This window comes from Taudactylus pleione, unplaced genomic scaffold (assembly GCF_031769625.1).
Source record: "Taudactylus pleione unplaced genomic scaffold, aTauple2 ptg000015l, whole genome shotgun sequence".
Taxonomy (NCBI): Eukaryota; Metazoa; Chordata; class Amphibia; order Anura; family Myobatrachidae; genus Taudactylus; species Taudactylus pleione.
In genome coordinates this window covers 30,956,136-30,978,629 of record NW_028284417.1, presented here as the reverse complement: position 1 = coordinate 30,978,629, position 22,494 = coordinate 30,956,136, and the positions used below count along the sequence as shown (strand labels likewise).

Here is a 22,494-nt window from a genome sequence, read left to right as displayed (position 1 = left end):
AATGTTTCAATCTATTGGAAAGGAGCTTGGCAAATAATTTAACATCGACATTAAACAGGGAGATTGGGCAGTAGCTGGGACATAGGGAGGGGTTCTTGTTATCTTTGGGAATAACCGTAATATGAGCCTCTAGGGATTGGCGAGAAAAGGGAGTCTCAGTCAAGACAGTATTGAAGGCCTGCAAAAGTATAGGAGCTATTTTATCTCTGAAGGCCTTATAATAATTAATAGTAAAGCCATCTGGGCCCAGGCTTTTCCCCGATGGAGTGGATTTAATTACCTCCTCCAATTCAAGTAGAATGAAAGGCTTATCTAGTCCTGGCAAGGTCAGCAAGTTTAGGGAACTAGATTCTAGGAAGGTACACCTCGATAGCTCATTGCTTCTAACTAATGTCAGGGTAGGTCAGGGAGGGAGGGAGATTATACAATGAGGAACAATAAGAGCAGAAAGCTCCTGACCAGTATTGTGGAAAACCCAACCCATCTCATCCTTAATAGAAGAGATAAAAGAATGAGCTATTTGAATCCTCAGGGCTCTAGCCAGCATTTTACTGGGTTTGTTACCCCACCTATAGTACCGACTCCGGAACTTCCTAAATGAGTGTTTAACTTTGTCCAAAAGGAGCTTATTTAGTGCTGTTCGACTCTTGACTAGATGAACGTAGACAACAGAGGAAAGGGAAGATTTGTGTGCTATCTCCAAAGCCTAAATCTGCTGCAATAGACCCTCTATTTGGCTCCCCCTTTGTTTTTTTAAATAGGAGTCCAATTGAATGCATTTGCCCCTTATAACGCACGTATGAGCTTCCCAAACAGTGATGCTCGAGACGTCAGGAGTAATATTACAGTCTAGGTAAACATCAATAGCCTCCACCACCTGAGATTTACAGTAAGGGTCAGATAGTAGGGACTCATTAAAATGCCATGTTCTATAGGTAGCATCAGAAGGCACAAGTGACAGGTCTATACTAACAGGAGCATGATCTGACAAAGTTGTTATTCCTATAGAAGACACCTGGACTAGGTGGAGATGTCTATGTCCTAGCAATATATAGTCTATTCTGGAATATGACTTATGGAGACTAGAGCAATAGGTATAATCCCTCTCCATGGGATGAATTATATGCCAAATATCAGACAGCTGATAAGTATGTAGCAAACATCTCACCCATCTTGACATGCAGCAAGGGGTCATTGAAGAACCTGTGGAAGTGTCCTGGAGGTGGTCCAAGGTCCAATTGAAGTCCCCACCTACTACCAGGGTTCCCTGTTGAAGCAGGTCAACTTTGTCCAGAACCCGCTCAAAAAAAATGGTTGACCTTGATTAAGGGCATGTATATTTAAAATTGTGAAAAGATGGTTAAAAATGGAGCATTTAATAAGCAGACATCAGAGCTGCTCACCCAGGCTTATGGGCCAGAACTGGCCCTTCAGCCAGAAGTGCTAGTTCGGGTCTGGCTATATGTGCCAGAGTCATTCAGAGCTAGAAGGTTAATATTGTCTTCAGTATGCAGTCATCACAAATGCTGTCTATATGATACAGCGGTTGCTAATACTGTCTGTAGTATATGGCGCTCAATAATGCTGTCTGTAATATATGGTTGTCACTAAGGCTGTCTGTAGTATATTGCAAGCGCTAATGCTGTCTAGTATATGGTGGTCACTAATGCTGTCTGGGGAGGGCACCATGATGAGTCTTTTACTCAGGTGACAGAAAGGCTAGCTTCACCCCTTTGAGTGACTACTTGTTTTGAATGACAAGTGAACTAATTTGCTAGTGACATACATGAAAAGAAATGCCACTGTCTGAGTAATTTAGGGTTATAAAGGCTTTGCACTCATAGATCTTAATGAATGCTGCACGGCTCAGTAACAGCAGAGATGTTGGCAGGTACATCTTTAATTTTCACAGACATCTGATATCATCCAGTATGTAGATCCTGTGGACCCATGCATGGGAGTCTGAAAAGTAGTGCATAGCCACACAACTACAGGTAAGATGAATGATGTAAAGTACTTGGATTAATTTGTTTATTCTATTCCTATTGGACAAATAAATTATATATGGTTGTGCCCAGTGCCATTTTTTATGCAGCGTCTTGATATCTTAATTTCCTAATATCTTTAGGACCATGCATTAGAACATCTGTAAAATTGTGTTTTGGTTCGCTCTAATACAGTGGCGTGGAATAACTATGCATAACTCATAAAACATTAAACTCTATATCTATATCTTTGAAAAACAAACAAGAAAAGAATGGGCACAAATAACAAACCACAAACCCCAAAGGAATTTTAGTTCCCTTCCCTTCTCTCTTTCCTCCAAGTTTGTCCTGTTTTCTAAAGTCTATTTTTAGAAATTTAAAAAATGTGCACAGTAAACTTTAATCCAAATTTCCTGCTATGGAAAATGAACACTCTCTAGCATTTGAATGTTACAGTGAGTTTCATCATGAAATCTAATAGTATATTACTACAGTATATTAGATGTCTTTTGTACTTTATTTTCAACCTTCATTATTACATACTGTTTTTCTGTCTTTTTTACAAAATCGTTTTTCTTTGTTGATTTTTTTTTATTTAAATAACAGGAGTGCAAATGTCTGTGACTGAACTAATCGATATAGCAAAAAAAGTTCTTGTTTTTGCGCAACAGAAGCTGCAGATGATGGTGCCTCTAAAGACCCCTTACAAGTCTCAAACAAAAAGCCAAAAAATATACATACAGAGTAACCACACTGCGCTATTAAATATGCAAGTCTCTTACATAAATATCAGTCCTGAAAATGATGTGGTCCAATCAAGAACATTCCCAAAATTTGCTTGTGTTCCAGCCTTTGTTCATATATTGGGCAGCACAGACTGTGTAATGGTTAGCGTTACTGCCTCACAGCGCTGTTGTTTTAAAATGGGCCGAGAACGTGTGTGTCTCCAGTATAAAAGAATTTATAACATGTAATTCAAAAAATATTATATATGCATTGGAATGCCAGTGTGGTTTGATATACATTGGGAAAACCACTCGAAATTTAAAAGTAAGATTGGCTGAATATGTGTATAATATTAGAAAAGGTCTGGAGACACACACATTCTCGGCCCATTTTAAAACAACACATGGATCAAACAGATGTCAAATTAAATCATTTTGGGGGATACAACAAATAAATCCAATATGGAGGTCTAGAGATCTTGAACATAGGTTATCCAAAGCTGAAATGAGATGGATCCATAAGTTACAGACACTAGTCCCCAAAGGATTAAATGGGGAGTTTGAATTAAAATGGTTTCTATAATTTTTTAGATTCATTTATTTCACCTGTTATAATTTTAATATGATCCATTTTCTGTTTTATGGTGTGCAATAAGATGTTCTTATGATGTTTTTATTAATAGCATATTCATACCCACTCATTTTTATAATAGTATCCTAAGTATGTATATTTATTATGTTTTTAATTTGCCGGCACTGCACTTCATGGACATTGCAAAATGGAGGAACGAGTACTTCTGGTTTGGAACGCAAATCTGGAGGAGAGTATGTTCCGTTTCCGACCATGGAGGAAGTTGAATTATGACCACCTTCGGGAAAGCATGTGATTCTGTTTGCGATCACGTGACTTCCGGCGGACACGTGACTTCCGGGCGCGAGCTAACTCTGGGAAAGAGCGGAAGTTCAGAGGCAGGAAGTTACCAATTAGAAGGGGTATATCAGGCCTGCAGGAAACATCCCACTATGCTTCTGAGGAAGGATTTCATTCCGAAACACGTTAAGCAAGTGGGACTTATACTCTGGGAATGGCACAGTCAGGAGCACCGTGGACTTGGTGAGGTGGAGACGGGTATCCGGAACCTTAACCCCTGCACTTTTTTCTAATAAGAGACTATTGGTACACCTGAACAATACCCACCCAGGAGTGCATCTTGGTGATGCAATGTGCATGTTTTTTATCTTACAAATGTGAGTGTGATGGTGTAATAAATTGTGTGTCAAATTATCCAACAGTATTGCACTATTGTTCTTTTTCTCTTTATATGTGGGAGTCACATTATGAGAAACAAGAAATCATCCAATATATGAACAAAGGCTGAAACACAAGCACATTTTGGTAGTGTTCTTGATTGGACCACATAATTTTCAGGACTGATATTTATGTAAGAGACTTCCATATTTAATAGTTAGCGCAGTGTGGTTACTCTGTATGTATATTTTGTGACTGAACTAAGGCAGTCAGTGCCTGGTGCAGAGCAAAGACTGGACCTGAGTCTCACATAAAGCAGCTGATTATGCAGATTCAGGGCCGTAACTAGGGCAGTGCAGCTGGTGCCGGCCCACAGAGGGCAGGATGTCATGGGATAGAACCGGCTGCCACCACCATCTCTATTTGCCAGGCCCCCGTTGTGATGTATGTTACGCAATGGTGTGTCGAGCTCTGCCTCCCAGCTCCTGCCCTGTGTGTGGGGAGAGGCATCATGATGTTTCTCCCACAGTGCTCCTCCTCCCCATGCCGCCTACTTCACCTCATCTCCGTGCTGCCGCCTCCCCTTCCTCCCTTTGCCTAGTCACAGTGTGCCTGCGGATACAGATATGAGGGTGCAGGTACTGGGGATACAGACATGACGGTGCAGGTACAAAGTGTGATTTTCATAACAGTTAATCAAAATGTATATGGATTTCCAATTCCATCCTGCATGACTACTACTCCCAATATGCCTTCATCCTCATGCAATATCATCTGGGTATGTCAATGTAAGTGATTTCATGACTTGCTTGTAGTTGGGATTTCTATTTCTGGGGATGTTCTTGAGAGTAGCATAGTTTATTGAGCATGTGGCTATTACGCAGGATATCGTGGCTATTACGAATCATACCCTGGAGACTCTCAGAGAACTCGGAGACCTGGCCGTGAGTATCTGTCCACGTACCCTTACTCCCACCCTAACTTTAATACCCTAACACTTATACCCAAACATCCTTAAACCCCCCACTCTAAGAAACATCTAACTCTAACTCCCTCACACTAACCCCTAACTCTAAAACCCTAACCCTAATACCCAAACAATTCTAACCGCCTAACAACCTACCTTAACCTTAATCCCGGACCTTAACCAAACTCCTGACCCATCCCTAACCATAAATGGGCAGACTAGATAGGCCCAATGGTTCTTATCTGCCATCAAATGTTTCTATGTTATGGAGATACAGAGATGAGAGTGCTGGGGATACAGACATATGGGTGTGGGTGCTGAGGATGCAGCCATGAGGCTGCAGGTTCTGGGGATGCAGACATGTGGGTACAGGTGCAGGGAATAAAGACATGAGGGTACAGGTGCTGTGGATACAGACATAAGAGTACAGGTGGTGGAGATATACAGGGTGCAGGTGCTGGGGATATACAGGGTGCAGGTGCTGGGGATATACAGGGTGCAGGTGCTGGGGATACACAGGGTGCAGGTGCTGGGGATACACAGGGTGCAGGTGCTGGGGATACACAGGGTGCAGGTGCTGGGGATACAGACATGAGGGTACAGGTGCTGGGGATACACAGGGTGCAGGTGCTGGGGATATACAGGGTGCAGGTGCTGGGGATACAGACATGAGGGTACAGGTGCTGGGGATACACAGGGTGCAGGTGCTGGGGATACAGACATGAGGGTACAGGTGCTGGGTATTCACAGGGTGCAGGTGCTGGGGATACAGACATGAGGGTGCAGGTGCTGGGGATACAGACATGAGGGTGCAGGTGCTGGGGATACAGACATGAGGGTACAGGTGCTGGGGATACACAGGGTGCAGGTGCTAGGGATGCAGATGTGAGGGTACAGGTGCTGGGGATACAGAGTCAAACATGAGAGTACAGGTGCTGGGGATACACAGAGTACAGGCGCTGGGGATAGACAGGGTGCAGGTGCTGGGAAGGAGATGTAAGCGGTCCCTGCAACAAACAGGAAAACCTTCACTTTAGTAATCAATGGTTTTTGAAACAATCAATAAAGGCATATATAGTATTAAACATGGCAAGACTATTTTTCTTTTTTTTTTTTTTTTTTTTTTTTTAGAAACCACAAACCATAATTAATTTTGGCTGTACATCTTGAACATTGTTATATTTACTTAAATCAGCTACTAAATCCTAAATTTCATAGAGAATTAATATTTTTTATTTTGTTCTATTGCCAAATTTAGCTAGAAATCTGCGGATGGATTTTTGCTGTTATTAATCAGATGAGATTATTTCAAATCTTTCTAGGATTATAAATGTAAGATTGTAAACGATATAACTGGCATGCATCATGTCTTGTTTGTCTACCCCTTGCAACTAAGATACCTTACTTCAATGAACTTATCAAATACATATCTAAACGTATATAAATATATAGACACCAGTCTATATGACTAAAGACTTCTTGTTGATTATTTAATAAGGATTCTACATTCTGGAAGTCAAAGACAGTGATACACTGCCATGGTTACTTTTATGCATCCATAGCCAAGACTGAAATGCGTTTAGCATTGGTAGTCATTATATTCAATTTGTGGTTTATTGTCACTTTATTAAAAGTATTATTTATAACTACTACTAAACTAATTAGAAAATTATATTTCATAGCTATATTTCACATATGTGTTTATATTTTGTAGAAAGCAGTTTTTGTATACTGTCTAGCTATACTTGTAGCAATCTTTTTCATTTTAAGGTAATTGCCTCCCAGACTTGATCAGGGTGGTAAATAAATAAGGATAAGTGCTGTACCTTGGGCCTGATTCCAAGATGTACGTAAAACCAATATTTACGCAGTTGAACGATGCGCATACATCTAAGTCGCAGGCATCAGGGTACATTATCGTAGTCGCTGGCAGTGTCTTTTCACTCACAGTGATTGACAGGCAGGGACCGTTTGGGGGAGTTAATGGGGAAAGGTGGCAAAAAAAACAGATGTGTTGCATCAGTTTTCAGGGCGCCATAGCCTGCATCTGCAACTCTGTATAGAACAAAAATGGCTCCAACATCTCATTTCCCGTAGCCATTCGGCACGACCATGGGGTGACTAAGGTAATCAAATGATCTGCAGTGATGCATTTCTGCACACAGGTGCTTGGATTTGCAAAGCCATAGGTGAGTGTCTCAATACATTCTTCGGCACATGCAACATTTGTATATTATCGCACAGCTGCTGCTTACAGGATTGGGATGGGATTAGCGTACATCACTCAATTAGGCCCATGGTGCACAAGTCCATTAATAATGTTCCTCTATTCAGTTTAGAGAGCTGGATGAAGGATAGTTGGGATTTTACAAACAAATTATTAGGCCCAGACTGGCAGTGCGGCCATTGCATGTCTCCTCTATCAAATGTCAAAATATAAACAGCAAAGAAACTGAAATAGTTAATGATTGTGTACACAGACCCATACTTTATGACTATTTTTAATAGACACTGCGTGTGCAACTTAGTTCTACATACAGGTGAATTTAGCACCATACATTTTCCCACACCAGTTTAACAGATACATCACATCAGTGAAATCTATATTGCTACAAGTTGGCCTAACCCTTCCCACTTCATATTTCCCAGTATTTTAGCTAACCTAAATTTAGGTTGTATTTGCACCCCCTGCAATGCAAAATGGCAAAAAAAAAAAAATATGTTGCACAACGCAAGGGGTGCAAATACATCTATTATATTTGCATGCAGGGTGAATACCCACTGCATTTGCACGGAACCCACAAGTGCTGGAAAGCTTTATTTTTATACAGTTTAGATCTCAGTTTGGACACAGCCATCCCAAATCTAAATCTCTCTGCACATTTTACATCTGCCCCACCTGCAGAGCAGCATGGGTTTGCCAAGGTGCAACCTTACTTGCTCTTTTTTGCTTTACTCCCAACTCAGAATCAGGCCCATTATCTGCAGGGAAAGAGTTAATAATGTAAATCTCTGGTTATAGAGATTGTTTTAAGCTTTCTCCCATTATCTGTTAAGTGGTACTATGTCACTTGGACCAATAGGATTTATCCTGATACCAGTTTTAATGCCATTACTGGCATAAAAAATTTGTAGTACATATATCCTATTTAATGCCAGTAGGAGACCACACTAAATCTCATTTTAATTTTGAAAAGATTCCTTAAGTTAATACATTTTAGTCTGCTATCATTCTTAAATATATACAAAAACTGCAGCACAATCATCCTTCTGTATCAAAATGCAACTAATTTTTTGATGTGTACAGCACAAGGCAATAATGAATTTTCTGAAACATTAAAGGTTAAAATGAGTTTATATCCTAGAAGCAAAAAAAATATTAAATTGAACATAACTAATCGAAAGTGCAAAGAAAAATACTGTTACATTTTAGATGTACTATAATAAACTACAAAACAGTAATACTCGCTGAATGGCAATCATATGGTTGTACAAATACCACATGGAGCTTTCCAACAACACACTAAGGGGTCTAGTTACTAAGCAGTGTTAGGAGACAGATTGAAAAGTGATAAGTCTGTGATAAGGTGCCAGCGAAACAGCTCCCAACTGCCATCTCACAGGATGTGTTTGAAAAATGACAGTTGGGAGCTGATTGGCTGGCACCTTATCACAGACTTATAACTTTTCACTCTGTCTCCTAACACTGCTTGGTAACTAGACCCCTAAAACTCCAAAACATTTATACTGATTTCCAAAATGTATTAAATTGTAAACATATTTCTTCCCCATAACAAAAAAAGTCTTGGATTACGAATTGCGCCTGTAAGAAAATGGCTATTTTCTTAATAAAATGTAAGTAGTCATTTAGATTTCTCTACTATTCAATTACTTTGCATTTTGTTAATTGATAAAAATAAACTATTAACACTTCTATTTTTGAAAGCATTCTTACTTTGCAACATTTTTCCAAACTTGCCTAATGGAGGGTACACACGGTCAGACTTTAAAGACTATCAGATAACGATAACGATCGTCCTGCATGCGCTGGGTGCAGGGGTGTATCTAGGGATCCAAGCAACCCCGGCAAGGTAATAGATTGGTGCCCCCCTCCCCCCATAATTTCAGGAAGTGCCCACCAGTAGTAGTCCCCCCTATGCAGTGCCCCCAGTAGTAGTCCCCTCTATGCAGTGCCTCCAGTAGTAGTCCCCCCTATACAGAGCCCCCAGTAGCGCCCCCCCAATAATGTTCCCCCAGTAGCGGCCCCCACAATACAGTGCCCCCAGGATCATCCATCCCTCCCATAACGTGCCCTCAGTAGTGGCCCTCTCATTGCAGTGCCCCCAGTAGCGTCCATCCCCCCATAAGGTGCCCCCAGTAGCGGCCACCCCTTATACAGTGCCCCCTACTGTGCTGTGCCATAAAAAAAGCAACTTACCTGATCCCCGCTCCTGCCGACAACCGCAGCTATCCTCTCCTCCGGGTCCGCTCTCGCTCTGTACTATGGGATGGGAGAGACGTCATGATGTCTCTCCCATCACCCGCTACGGGGGGGAGCCGGAAGGCGGAGCTCATGAGTGAGCTCCAGCCGGCTCCCTCCGTGGATGCAGCAGCCAATGAGAGTCTGTCTTACTATCATTGGCTGGCTGCTATAACAAACAGACAGCTGCCGCTGGCGGTTGTGTGTTAGTAAACTGTGTAGGGCAGACCACTCTCTGCGGTTTGCCCTACACTTAGGGCCTGGGGGACTAGCGAGGTAGTCCACCCATTGGCTGCTGGTGGCACTGCCGGACGGCACCCCCCTTTGGCCGGCGCCCCTGGCGAGTGCCATCCTGGCCAATGGGTAGATACGCCCCAGGCTGGGTGTTCAATATCGAGCATCCAGCACATGCCCCAAACACCCACTACTATAACGACCCCGCGATCAACGATCGCGGGTCCCTATAGTAAACAGGCTAACCTGGTCGATATTGACCAGGTCGGCCCGCATGCATGGGCGATGGTCGATATTGATATCAACCATCCGTGCACGTGGATCAACCATCGTTTGGTCGTTGAAGGGGCCTGGTACTGTGTATACATATATATATCTATATAATTATATATATATATATATATATATATATATAGTCAGGAATTCACTGCATTCGCCACTCCCAGGCCTGGGGTGCAAAGTGGCTTCTGTCCTCATTGCTTAAATAAATAAAAACAGAAAACTCAGCACTCACCATTGTTAAATCACTCACAATAATACATTGGGTTTTTGGTTCATGGTTTGATCAAGGTATTTAAGCCTGCAGCCCACATCTCTGTACCCCATTTCTCTGCAGGTCCTACACTATCTGTCATACTTATGGAAACCTGCTAGCTGCTATCACAGAGTTTTACTGAAAACATGTTAACTAGGTTAAAGCTCACCTGCCAACTAACTTATGGCTTTTCAAGGCAAGACAGTCACCAAACAGCTTCTATCATACTACCAAAAGGGCAGCTGATACAGGTTAAAATAAATGAGCTTGCACAGGGGTGCATGAGAAAGCTGTGATCACAAAAAGGTTAATTAAAAATTAAACAAATAAACAAAGTCAGAAATCCACTGCACTCGCCACCCCCAGATTTGGGTGCAAACCTGCACTCACCATTCCCAGGCCTGGGGTGCAAAGTGGCTTGTGACCACATTGCTTAAATAAATAAAAACAGAAAACTCAGCACTCACAATTGTAAAATTAGTGAACCAAAACCCCATTATTTATGTATTATCGTGAGTGATTTAACCACTTGCCTGGCACGGTCGTATCTGATATGACCAGTCAGAAATGCCCACTAGGCGGCTGTGGGAAGCTAATCTTCCCGCAGCCACCTACATCAGAGGCACCTTCTGGTCCCTCTGCAAGCATGGCTGCCTCTCTAGCATTTCCCAATCACTGCTGACCACAGTGATCGGGTACCATCAGCAACCCCCTCCCGGCACAGTGCCATAGAAGCAGCAGCTGCGGCTCATGTAGCCGCAGCTGTTGCTGTGACCCGATCACTGTGGCCAGCAGTGATCGGGCAGCCGTTGCTGCTCTGTATCCGGGCCGCCAGTGGGAGACCCTCCCACTGTGGCTCAGGCACTACAGTGATCACTAGGTGATCATTGTGTGGAGGAGCAGCAGCAACGGCTCTGGTAGCCACCGCCGCTGCTCTATAGCCGGGCCGCCAGTGGGACATGCTCCCGCTGCGGCTCCGGGAATTACAGTGATCACTAGTTGATCACTGTGTAGAAGAAGCAGCAGCGGCGGGTCTGGCTGCTGCTTCTATGTACCCAGGCAGCCCAGCAGCGCCCTGCACACTCCCTCCTCGGCCTCAGCTCTTCCTCCTCCTCCTCCATGATGCCCGTTTTGATAAGGGCCGTTAGTTTATGTATATATATATATATATATATGTCTATATGTATGTATGTATGTATGTATGTATATATATATATATATATATATATGTATATATATATGCGTGTGTGTATATAAATACAGGTTGAGCCTCCCATATCGAAAATGCTTGGGACCAGGGGTATTTTGGATAACGGAATATTCCGTATTTTGGAATAATTGCATATCATAATGAAATATCTTGGGAATGGGGCCCAAATATACACACATAATGCATTTATGTGTTATATACACCTTATACACACAGCCTGCAGGTAATTTTATACAATATTTTCAATTTTGTGTACATTGAACCATCAAAAATCAAAGGTTTCATTATCTCAGTCATGCCAAAATTATTCCGTATTTCTGAAAATTTGGAAATGGGAGACTCAACCTGTATATATATACATATGCGTGTGTATATATATATATATATATATATATATATATATAGATATATATATATATAGCAGAGTCTCTGATTAGGAATGGCAACCGACCATCGATGGTCTGACCGAAAACAAGTGGTTTGTCATTGCTGGTGGCCATCAATGTTGCACCATTGATGGCAACCCTCAATTGATGTTTAGGAAACATCGGCAGTTGTGGTCTACACAGATCTCGACCAATCGCTAAAACATTGATGGCTTCTAGTGATGGATGAACCATCGATGGTACAGCTGTCAATGGCCATCACTACAGTATAACATAAAAATTGGTATACTGTGTTTTAAAAAAAAACTTTTTCAAATAAAATAGTGATGGATAAGTTTAAAATTATGTTCTTAACCTAATTCAATCATAAAAGAAACCGACAATTTTGGAGCGGTTTTTGGAAAAATAATTTGTCAGTTAAGTGGTTAACAATGGTAAGTGCTGAGTTTTTTGTTTTTATTTATTTAAGCAATTCAGTTTATGCCACACATTAGAGCCCTTATACACATTATGCCATGTAGTAGTACCTCCTATACATTATGCCACACAATAATGCCCCTTAAACTGCACAGAAATGCCCCTTACATATTATACCTGTTTTGGTTCTCGCATTGTTGTGTAAGACCTCTAGAGCCAGGGAGAGTATCTTCCACCAATACCAGCCACCCGCTGTTTCCTTAGTGATTTATTTACACACCAGCACTTAGAAGGCCGCCTGGATTTACGCCTCCAGCAGTAGAGGGTTATACAACCATACACTAAACATATACTAAACAGGCAAGATAATGGACAAGGACAAGACAAGCCAAACACAGACATAAACCAGACATACAAAAAACAAACAAGGACTGGGTACAAGATGCGGCCTTGAGGGCCGAGGTATGACAAAACCTACACTGAGTTGCCTTTAGGGCCGAGGTGTGGCTTTGAGAGCCAAAGTGCGGCTGGAGAGCTAATAGATGTACAAGCTGTGATGTGGGCCGAGGTGCGGCTATGACAGCCGAGATGTGACTTGAGAGCCAATAGATGTACAGGCTGTGATGCGGCCTAGCAGGCCAAGGTGCAGACAACAGACAGGAGCATGTAGACACAGCAGGAACACAAACTGAGGGCAGCGAGGTAGAGAATACTGCAGGTAGGTATAGCTGGAACCAAACCGACACGTCAGAAGTGGCTGTGGTATGGAGATGCTGCGGGCAGTAGAGAGATTAACTGCAACTGCAGAGTAATTGCTTTGGAGAGTCCAAATTGTGAGGACATAGATGGATTTATACACAGCTGGAAAACATACTGGCAGGTACAGATCCAACAGACAGGTACAGGACACCAGAACTGAAGAACAAGGAAGACCAGCTAGAACTCCGGCTTCTGAGAACAGACCAACAAACATAGCATGTCAGACAATATAACCGGCATGGCGTGAAGGGCTGGTTGTAACTTAAGGAATACAGGGTCCAATCAAAACCATTTCCTGCAGAGAGCTATTCCTAATCATAGGCTAGTATGCACCTGAGCTGTACACAGACAGATGGCGATTAGTGAGCATCTGAGACAAAAATACAGACAGGAATGACAGGCTATGAGCTAAACACAGACAAGACAGGAATCCAGCTACCTGCAACAGCCGGAACATGGATCAGGACAAGATGCAGTGTCCCAGTAACAAGTATAGCTGGGACCGGGATACGTTTAAGAAGCCGGCGGCCGCAATCCCGACCGCCGGCTTCCCGAATCCTCTATCCCGCCTAGGGTTAAATAACAGGTGTCTAAAATCTAGACGCCTGTCATTTTCCCGATGCCAGGAGACAGGCGCCTAGCATCCCGATCGAAGGGATGACGGGCTCCGCGAGCGGACAGCCGTGGGAGAGAGGGTTATGTTTAGGGCACCTGGTGGGGATTAGGGTTAGGCACCCCTGCGGGAGGGTTATGGTTAAGATAGGGGGAGGGAGGGTTAGGCATCCCCGGGGGGACTTAGGGTTGGCACCCCCCGGGCGACTTAGGTTTAGGCAGCGGGGATGGGGGGGTTTGAGTTAGGCACTTAGAGGGGGAAGGTTAGGGTTAGGCACTTGGGGGGAAAGTTAGGGTTAGGCACCCCTAAGGAGGGTTAGGGGGGTTGGTTAGGTTAGTTTATACTTACCTTAGGGACGATCGGGATTTCCAGTGCTGTCGGGCTTCCGCTACCGGGCTCTGCTCTTTTGTCGGGCTGCCGCAGCAGGAATCGAACTGCCGGTCATGCGGCAGCCAGGATCCCATACCGAATGCGCTGGGACCTGCCACCAAAATGATCCGGATGCTAACAATACCACACAGTAATGTCCTTTACAGATTATGCCACATAGTAGTATTGCCCCATATAACACATTATTCCACACAACACATTATGCCCCTCCCCAGCAGCTCATCTCCCTGTGTCCCTCCAGCAGCCTCTTGCCTCACCCTGTGTGCCATCAGCAGCCAGCAGGTGTGGATTTGGGGCTGGGCCACCAGCTAATTACAGATGGTGCACCAGCAGGCAATGGCAGACATGGACAGTAGCAACGCAATTTAAATCTGGCACCGGTCACGATCCAATCCGAGCTTGTGGACCAACAGCCAATTAGGGGCCGCCACTGCTGATTGGCTGCCAGAGGGAGAGGCGGCCACACTTCTTGCACCCACGGTACATAGTGATAAAAGCATTGAGATGTTATTGATGGAAGGTTCTTAACTTCTGTGTGGTAATCATCTAGCTAATGAACAGCCTTAATTACCAGAGCACCTGTGAGAGAATAAAGGTGTGTCAGTTTTGCTAGTCTCTCTCTCACTACATGGGGAAAGCCGACTGATCGCCTGCTGAAAGATTATACTTTTGCTTGCTGTAAGCGCTCTGCTAAAATGCTGTTTTTGTGAGAGGGACACTAGGTCATGTTACCCTGAGAGACGGAATTCTTTATTAGTTAGAGCCGGACAGTCTAGGATTTATTTTTAGGTTTCATTAAGGCCCTGGACTGGTGTGCTACTAACTAGCTGCTGCATGCAAAGTGCTCACCCCAGGAGACAACACACCTGATGTTGCAACTGTATATATTTTTATTTAGATTACTGTGGTACACATTCCAAACAGCAAAATCACATTTTGCCAGTTTAGCATTGTCAGTGATTTATTTGTACTGTTTCTGCTGTTACTTAGGTGACTTCTGGCAAGTAGGGGTGAGAGCAAATAGTTTTTACTCTAAATGTTTATTGTGGCACTAGCACAATATCTCAGCTAGGCTCTGATTGTATGCCTTCATTGTGCAGCATCATCAATGGTCTTTTTATTTAAATAAGTCCAATTTAAAATGACTGTCATATACATCAATTGGAATGTGCACATTGCAATCATGTATGCAAAGAACCGACAGGGGAATACCTTGCTAGATCCTTGGAAGTGCTAACAGGTAAAGAAGTTCATGTGTGTAGGGCAAGGTGCGTGGGAGACTCATTGATATCCTGAGCTCATGAAAACTTTGGTACGCAAGTCTCTGGTCACTCATTCACTGGAAAAGGAGTGCACTTCTAAGAGAAGCCACTTGTGACATGAGCTGCAATATAACCCAAAGAGGGACTTTTTGGGAGGGTTGCAATGAAGCAACACTGGCTGTCCCCCACCTTGAAAAAGGATTGCAAATCTCCAAATAGAAGTCAGTAAAGAAAGAGACTATAGTGGAACTTCTTTTTCCAGAATGAAACTTTGCAGTATTTGTGGTTTTTCAACAAATATAGCTATTTCTCAAGGAGTGTATCAATAGTCATCTTAAGCCTAAAACCATGTGGCCTTGTGCAACCCATATAATATGATGAAACAGGCTTTTAAAAAAGGAAACCTGATTCTGGTAATGGGTGTAGGAAGGGATTAATGTAACCAGCTCTGACCGAATGGTTCCAATAACAATTAACTGCCCTTAGGGTCAACTATAGTTTTAGCATGAAATAAAATGATTTTATGATGGCTCAGGATTGCTACACCATGTTTCATTTTTTTATAGTCTGCAGATTCAAAAAAGGTCTAAGCAAATTGCCTTGAAGTCGAAATGGGTCTCTTGTAAAAAGACAATATCCACTTTTTACTTCCTACAAGCTCACAGGACCGCAGTACATTTTCTAGGGCAATTAAGTCCATTAACATTGCTGATGACTAGGGGTGGAGAAAGGTGCTCTGACATATAGAGAACCTAGAGCAGGGGTTCCCAACCACAGTCCTCAAGGCACACTAACAGTCCAGGTTTTAGGGATAGCCATACTTGAGCACAAGTGATTTAATTAGTACCTCAGTTATTTTGATTTAACCATCTGTGAACAATCATGGATATCACTAAAACCAGGACTGTTAGTGTGCCTTGAAGACCGAGGTTGGGAATCACTGGCCTAGAGGTCTAGTTAATTAAGAAAATAAGTGGAACCACCTGGCTTTAGAAAGAAATAGAGAGGGGTAAGCAGGAAAGCCATGGAAGGGAAGAAAAATAAGGCGATAGGGGTAATGAGGAAGCCCAATTGGGTGCCCTGTAACATTCGAGCCCACAAGGGAACCATGTCTAGAAGGAACAAACTTATTAAGTGTCGCTAAGCTTAATGGTGCATTGGAGGTTGCAGAAGATTGTTATAAGAGTGACCAGAGGTCTAGTTCCCAAATAGGTGATCAATGCTGCTGAGTAATAATAAAGGTACGTGTTATTTGCAATGAAAAAGGGTAGGAAAGGGGTCGATTAGAGGGTGAGGCGGTTGGGAATAAAGGAAAGATAAAGCGGAAGGTAACAGGGAAGGAGGGAGTTGATAGGATGGAGGGGAGGAGAAAGGGGAGGGAGAGACTGTGTGTGTATTGATCTGCAGATGACTCTGTAAAAGTTTTAACATAGAATTTGACGGCAGATAAGAACCACTTGGCCCATCTAGTCTGCCCTTTAAACATTTAAAAGAAAAGCTAATGGATCACTGGGATTTGTATTGCAACAATACTATGTGTGTTAAGTGCTGGGGAGCATTGTTTTTTGTGTGTATTATATGTATACATTTACACACATATGTACGGTAACTACTGGGCAAAATACTTAAGGTTTTCCTGGATAAAGTTTTGTTTTCTATAGTATAAAAAAAATACTATTTTACAAAAACAGTATGAATTGGTAAAATCAGAAGTAGAGGATTGTATCACTGGAATTCTGCACAGCTGTGATATAGTCATTTTGCCCCAAAACTTGATTTATGTCATTGAACAATCCAAACCCTATGTTCAAAATTCAGTGGCTGATACAGTAAATAACCAGAAATGGAATTAACAATAATGTGCAGGATTATTTTGCTCCTACCATGTGGATTATGTAATTTATCATATGTAACTAAACCCGCCAGTTAAGGGCATAATGTATTTAACAGCATCCAGCCCATGCCCATCTTTTTGTCACAATCACATACTGTGCATGCCGCCCTCCCTCTGAAAGCCTTGTGTATAACAGTATGATTCCCATCAACATCAAGACTAGTGCTTGATTCAGAGGTGGACGAATTTGCAGCTGTAGTTGCAATTTTTTGTGAAGTCACAGCAGCGGTAATATGCAAATGCTAGTTTCAGCCTTCACCTTGTGCTCTAGCGTATGCCGGACAGTACTAGCCTTGGCCGAGCACTTTTAATGTCTGTGGACAGTGTAACTCCGCTGCTGCTTCTGAGCACTACCACCACTGGTGCACCATTGTGTCTACTATCAACCTATGGCACAGCGTCTGCTTCTGAATTTCAGCTAAACATGGCCTCTGTGGCTGCGGCTGTGCATTTGGGAACTCAGACGCATTCATTGACACGCCCGTGACACTCCCATAACACACCCATGAGTCTGCCTTTTTTTACATTCACTTCAAGGCACTTCCCAGACACTGCCCAGAACTCCCATGGTTTTGCCTTGCCGCATCTAATGCCAGCGCCACTGTACACAACAGTAGACTCCGTTAATACCCAGAGAAAACACATGTACTATAGGGGTTTATAGAACTTTTTGTGCAGTAGCAAATAATCACTCAAATGTGCAAACATCTTCATTGTGTCCATCTCTGTATCAGGCCCATAGATCCTTATACTATACAATAAATATGATGAGAGCAGACCATGCATTTGAACTTTGATAAAAAAAAAAAACATGAAAAACTGCAGGGAAGATTTTCCAGATTCAAACTATGGCCCTGATTCAGAGCCGGACGCTCTGACAGAGCGCTCGCTCTGAATCAGGGCCGGGCAATTTTTTTTTTTTTAGAACAGCCTCCTGGCCGCTCGCATAGCTTTGGGTGACCACCCACAGCTATAGCGAGCGGCCAGGAAGATGGTCGCGATGGTCAAGACCATCGCGACCATCGGGCTTGCGATGAGACTCTTGTGGTAGGGTCTCGTTGCCGCAAGCCCCAGAGAGATTTCGGCTCTAACAGAGACGAAATCTCTCCCACTGACATCACTCGTGATGTCAGTGGGGCTGGCCCCAAACGGAGGCGTTCACAAGGGAATGCCTCCGTTTGGGCAGCCACTCCCCCAGCCCGCCCACCAAAGGGAGCGTGCTGTCACTCAACATCGACAGCACGCCCCATTTGGTACGAGACCCGGAGCGACGGATTGCCCGTCGCTATCCGGGTCTCACGCATGCGCACGACGGAGCCGGCTCTGTCATGCGCATGCGCTCTGGGCCACCATCGACCCGGTTGCCAGCGCTCAGCGCTGGCAACCGGGTCTGATTCAGGCCCTAATTCCACTAGTTATCGGTAGAGTGCACAAAATAGATTCTTTAATGCATCTCACTGTAATATATTGCAGCTACAGCATGTGATACATTTCTTGGGCTATTATATACAATGTCACACATCATAAGTAAATAAAACTGACACAGATCATCACTCTGCTATCACAGTCAAACATTAGGTCATTATTAGATGTTGTAATATGATATGTAATTTAAAAGAACTAAAATGTTCTTTATAGGTTATTCAATTCAAATATATACATCTGTCTATGTAAAGGAGTTCAACCTGGTTAAGATAGTTGTCTATTTCTGTGACTGATAAGATCATTTTAATAATAAGTACACTGGTTACCTCAGTTAGAGCATAAATATTTGGGTAATAATGTAGCCTATGGTGAGTCAAAATGACCCTTATTTTGACAACAGAGTACTACAAACTAATAAATAATTATTAGTATTTTGTACATGACTGCAAATTCTTCTGCAATAGATTTATTATCAAATGTATAAACTTTTAGGCAAAGCAGAACAGTACTTACAAGTAGCTTACATATCAATTTAATTGAAAACTGGACTATTGTTTATCAAATTCATAGACATAAGGAGTGCTTTACTAAAGGTCGTAATTCAATGTGCCTCTCACCAATCAGGTACAGAACAAGAGAAATATAAATGGGCAGAGAAAGCACTCAGATCCATTAAGCTAGCAATGTTCTGAGCATTAGGAAATCACACCTACTGTACATTCTGAGTCCCATCTAAAACAGGTCAAGAAATAATAATAAATTCGATGAAACATCTGTTTTTCTGTCCCATAGGTAGACAAGGCAACGCTATGCAGGTTATTGTGAAGCTCATACAGCGATGTGTCTGAACCTGCGGTTGGACTGTCGTAGCCTTCTTTGTTTGGTCACAGCAAGTGGAAGATCTTCGTATGTTTCATCATGGCGGATGAGGAAGACGTGGCTGTGAGATTATGTCAGAGATCTGTGATTGAATCAGGGCCGGCTCTAGGCATGTTCGACCAGTGCAGTAGAACAGGTGCACCACCCCATAAAGCACTGAGAGGGGGGGGGAGCGGGTACAGTTTACCCGGGCCCCAGGCTTGCTAGAGGGGCTCAGCAGGGCCTGGGTCCAGCGTCGCCTCCCCTCCCTCACAACAGTTCAGCACACAGCTTGTGCTGGCTGCAGTGCGCGACTGCTCACGGTCGCTGCAGCGCCGCTACACAGTGCTGCAAAAGTGACTTTTATTTATTTTTTGTAAAGGGGGTGTGGCCACACCTCCCGCAATTAGGCCAAGCCCCCTCCTTTACCTGGGCCTGGCTGGGCTATCTACGACCCCTCCCAACCATCCCGAATTCAGCGGGACAGTCCCACTTTCAGGCACTGCGCTGCTACTCCACCCATGGACTGAACTGTCCCACCGGTGGTCGGTAGGCTGGGCACTCCCATGCACCACAGCTGTGAAACGGTGCCAGCCCCAGAGCACGCACATCCATTCAGTGCAGTGAGAGGGCTGGGGGCAGCCCAGCTACTGAAGGAGTGTTGGGCTCGCCCCCAGGCTGATATTAAATGGGAGGCATGCCCCCAATTAGCGTCACTTAGGGGGCATGGCCTAGGTTAATTAGGCCATGCTCCCTTTTCAGGCGTGCAAGTCCACTGTGTGCAGGGTGAGGGGCACCGAAGTCCCTCTCTGCACTGGGCGTGGCAACACCTGGAGCCGGCCCTGGATTTAATTTTGTGTTATACTTGGAAAAAGCAGAAATGAAACTCATGAAGCATACTGTGGAGAAACAATTAGCCATACTGCAGTATTTCGGTGATGGAAGCACTTCAAAGAGGGTAATATGAAAGTGACTGATGAAGAGAGTTCTGGGAGACCATACACCCTGGTTACAGATGTCAACATTGCCAAAGCTGCAGAGATGTTGCAAAATGACAGAAAGTTAACTTTAAGCAAACTTTCGGCTTCACTTGCCATCTCATTCTAAAGGGTTCAGCATATTGTGACAAAGGGACTGAAAATGCATCGTGTGTGTGCCAGGTGGGTACCTAGAAATCTCACAGAAGAGCAGATGCTACAGCTGAAGCGATTCAGAAGAGAGATTTGAATCGTGCAAGAACACTCTTCGAATGTTGGAGAAGATACCCGATTGTTAAGTGTGAAGAATCGTGGATTTGTCATTATGATCCGGAAGCCAAACAACAGTGCAGTGTATAGAAACATGCGAATTCGCCTCCGCCAAAAAAATTCAGTGTGATACCTTCGGTGCGTAAAGTAATGCTTCTGCTGTTCTTCAATGTGCTCAGTATGATCCTACAGCACTAAGGTCCCCGTGGATAGACAATTAATGGTGACTACTATGCAAACGTCTTGAAAACCCATTTGTGTGGAGCCATGAGAAAAAAAAGACCACATTTGCTGAAGAAACAGTGAGTTTTGCTCCAAGACAATGCCCGACCACATGTTGCTGCTGTTGCATTGGCAGCACTGACTGAAATGAAAGGGACAGCACTGGTACACCCTCCATATAGCCCGGACTTAGCGCCCTGTGATTTCTGGGCAGTCCCAACCCTGAAAAAACAACTATGTGGAAAGAAGTTCTCAACAGATGAAGTGAAAAATGCCACAGCTACAACACTAAAAGTGTTGTCACAAAACAGTCTACTGCACATCTTTGCATCGTTGTTGAAACTCTGCAAAAAAAATTTATTAAATGTGAAGGATACTTTGAAAAATAAAAATGTTCTGATCCTGTGGAGCCATCTGAATCAGAATAAAAATCAGTCTCATTACTTTTCAATCAGCCCTTGTAAATCAGAGCAGAGACAAAATATGGGTTTATGATTCTCACTGCTGTCATGTAGCAAAACTTGCTGTGGTTTTAATAAAAAATATGAGCTTCACTTCTCTAGTGATATGTAATAGAAAAATATTGACTAGATTTATGAATTTTACCAACATCTATTACATAATAAAAAATAATAAAATAAAAAAATACCCTTTGATCTAACTAATAATCTCAAAGTATACCTGGTTCATTATAACGAGTTTAAAATATAAATAAACATACTGAAAAGATCAAACACTTTGTCAAAATTAGATAATTCAAAAGATTAAACAAAAATATGAATTCTGCCACCTTTACTATTATACTATTATGGTTGAATTGGGGAAAACTTATAAATATAAGGTACACACTACTTACTTTGGTATTTGTATATGATTCAGTACATTTTAATAAATAACACTTTTAAGTTAATATAGATACTTACAAGTTACAACTTCCTTTTCTTTCTCTCAGCTGAGCTACTAATGGCTTCTAGGGACGTTTCCAGACACATACTGAAGTCAGTGAGCAGTGTATCTGTAATTTAAGTCTCGTCAGATTTTGGCTCTTTCACAGAGATGGTTTGTTATTCTTGAAATCTATCCAAATGTCTCTCTCTCACATAGCAATAAGGGATGTTTATGTTGGGGTCCCAAACTTGCAAATTAAAGAAAGTAGCAAATATTTTATAATTTTTTTTTGCCTTTTAACCATGGCCAGGACCAGTGATCTAACTTGATGGAATTTCAGTGGCCACAGAAATGACTGGAATGTGCACAGTTGTGGAGACGGCAGAGCCAAAGTTATAGAAATAATTCAGCATCAGTTGTTCAATGAAAAAGTTATTCCATTTTTATAACCTAGCTAGGCATCATTTTATACCAAAGTGTGCAGCAGATTCTGGCCCTTAAGTGTAAATGTCATTTTAATTTGTTTTCCATTAAGTCTCCCAGTTGCCAATTCCTGCAACACAACCATACAACCTAGAAGCACAATATTTACTAAAATGTTGTTTTAACTTGTAGTGAAAATACAATATACATTTTTACACAGATAATTGTGCACTTGAAATCTACCAAATTACCGTAATTTACATGAAAAAGGATTAAAAACATTTCCAAATTTCACTAGCAACTTATGCTTCTGAATTTGATCTGA

The 22,494-nt window shown here is 42.7% G+C and overlaps 1 protein-coding gene across 1 annotated transcript in view; it reads right to left on the bottom strand.

Annotated features, from left to right (window-relative positions):
• FHL5 (four and a half LIM domains 5) overlaps positions 1-21,842 on the bottom strand; it is a 111,508-nt gene extending 89,666 nt beyond the window's left edge. Inside the window, exon 1 of the mRNA XM_088470865.1 lies at positions 21,782-21,842. The gene's annotated coding sequence lies outside the window, so the exon portion shown is untranslated. The remainder of the gene's footprint in view (positions 1-21,781) is intronic.
• Positions 21,843-22,494: the final 652 nt, after the last annotated feature.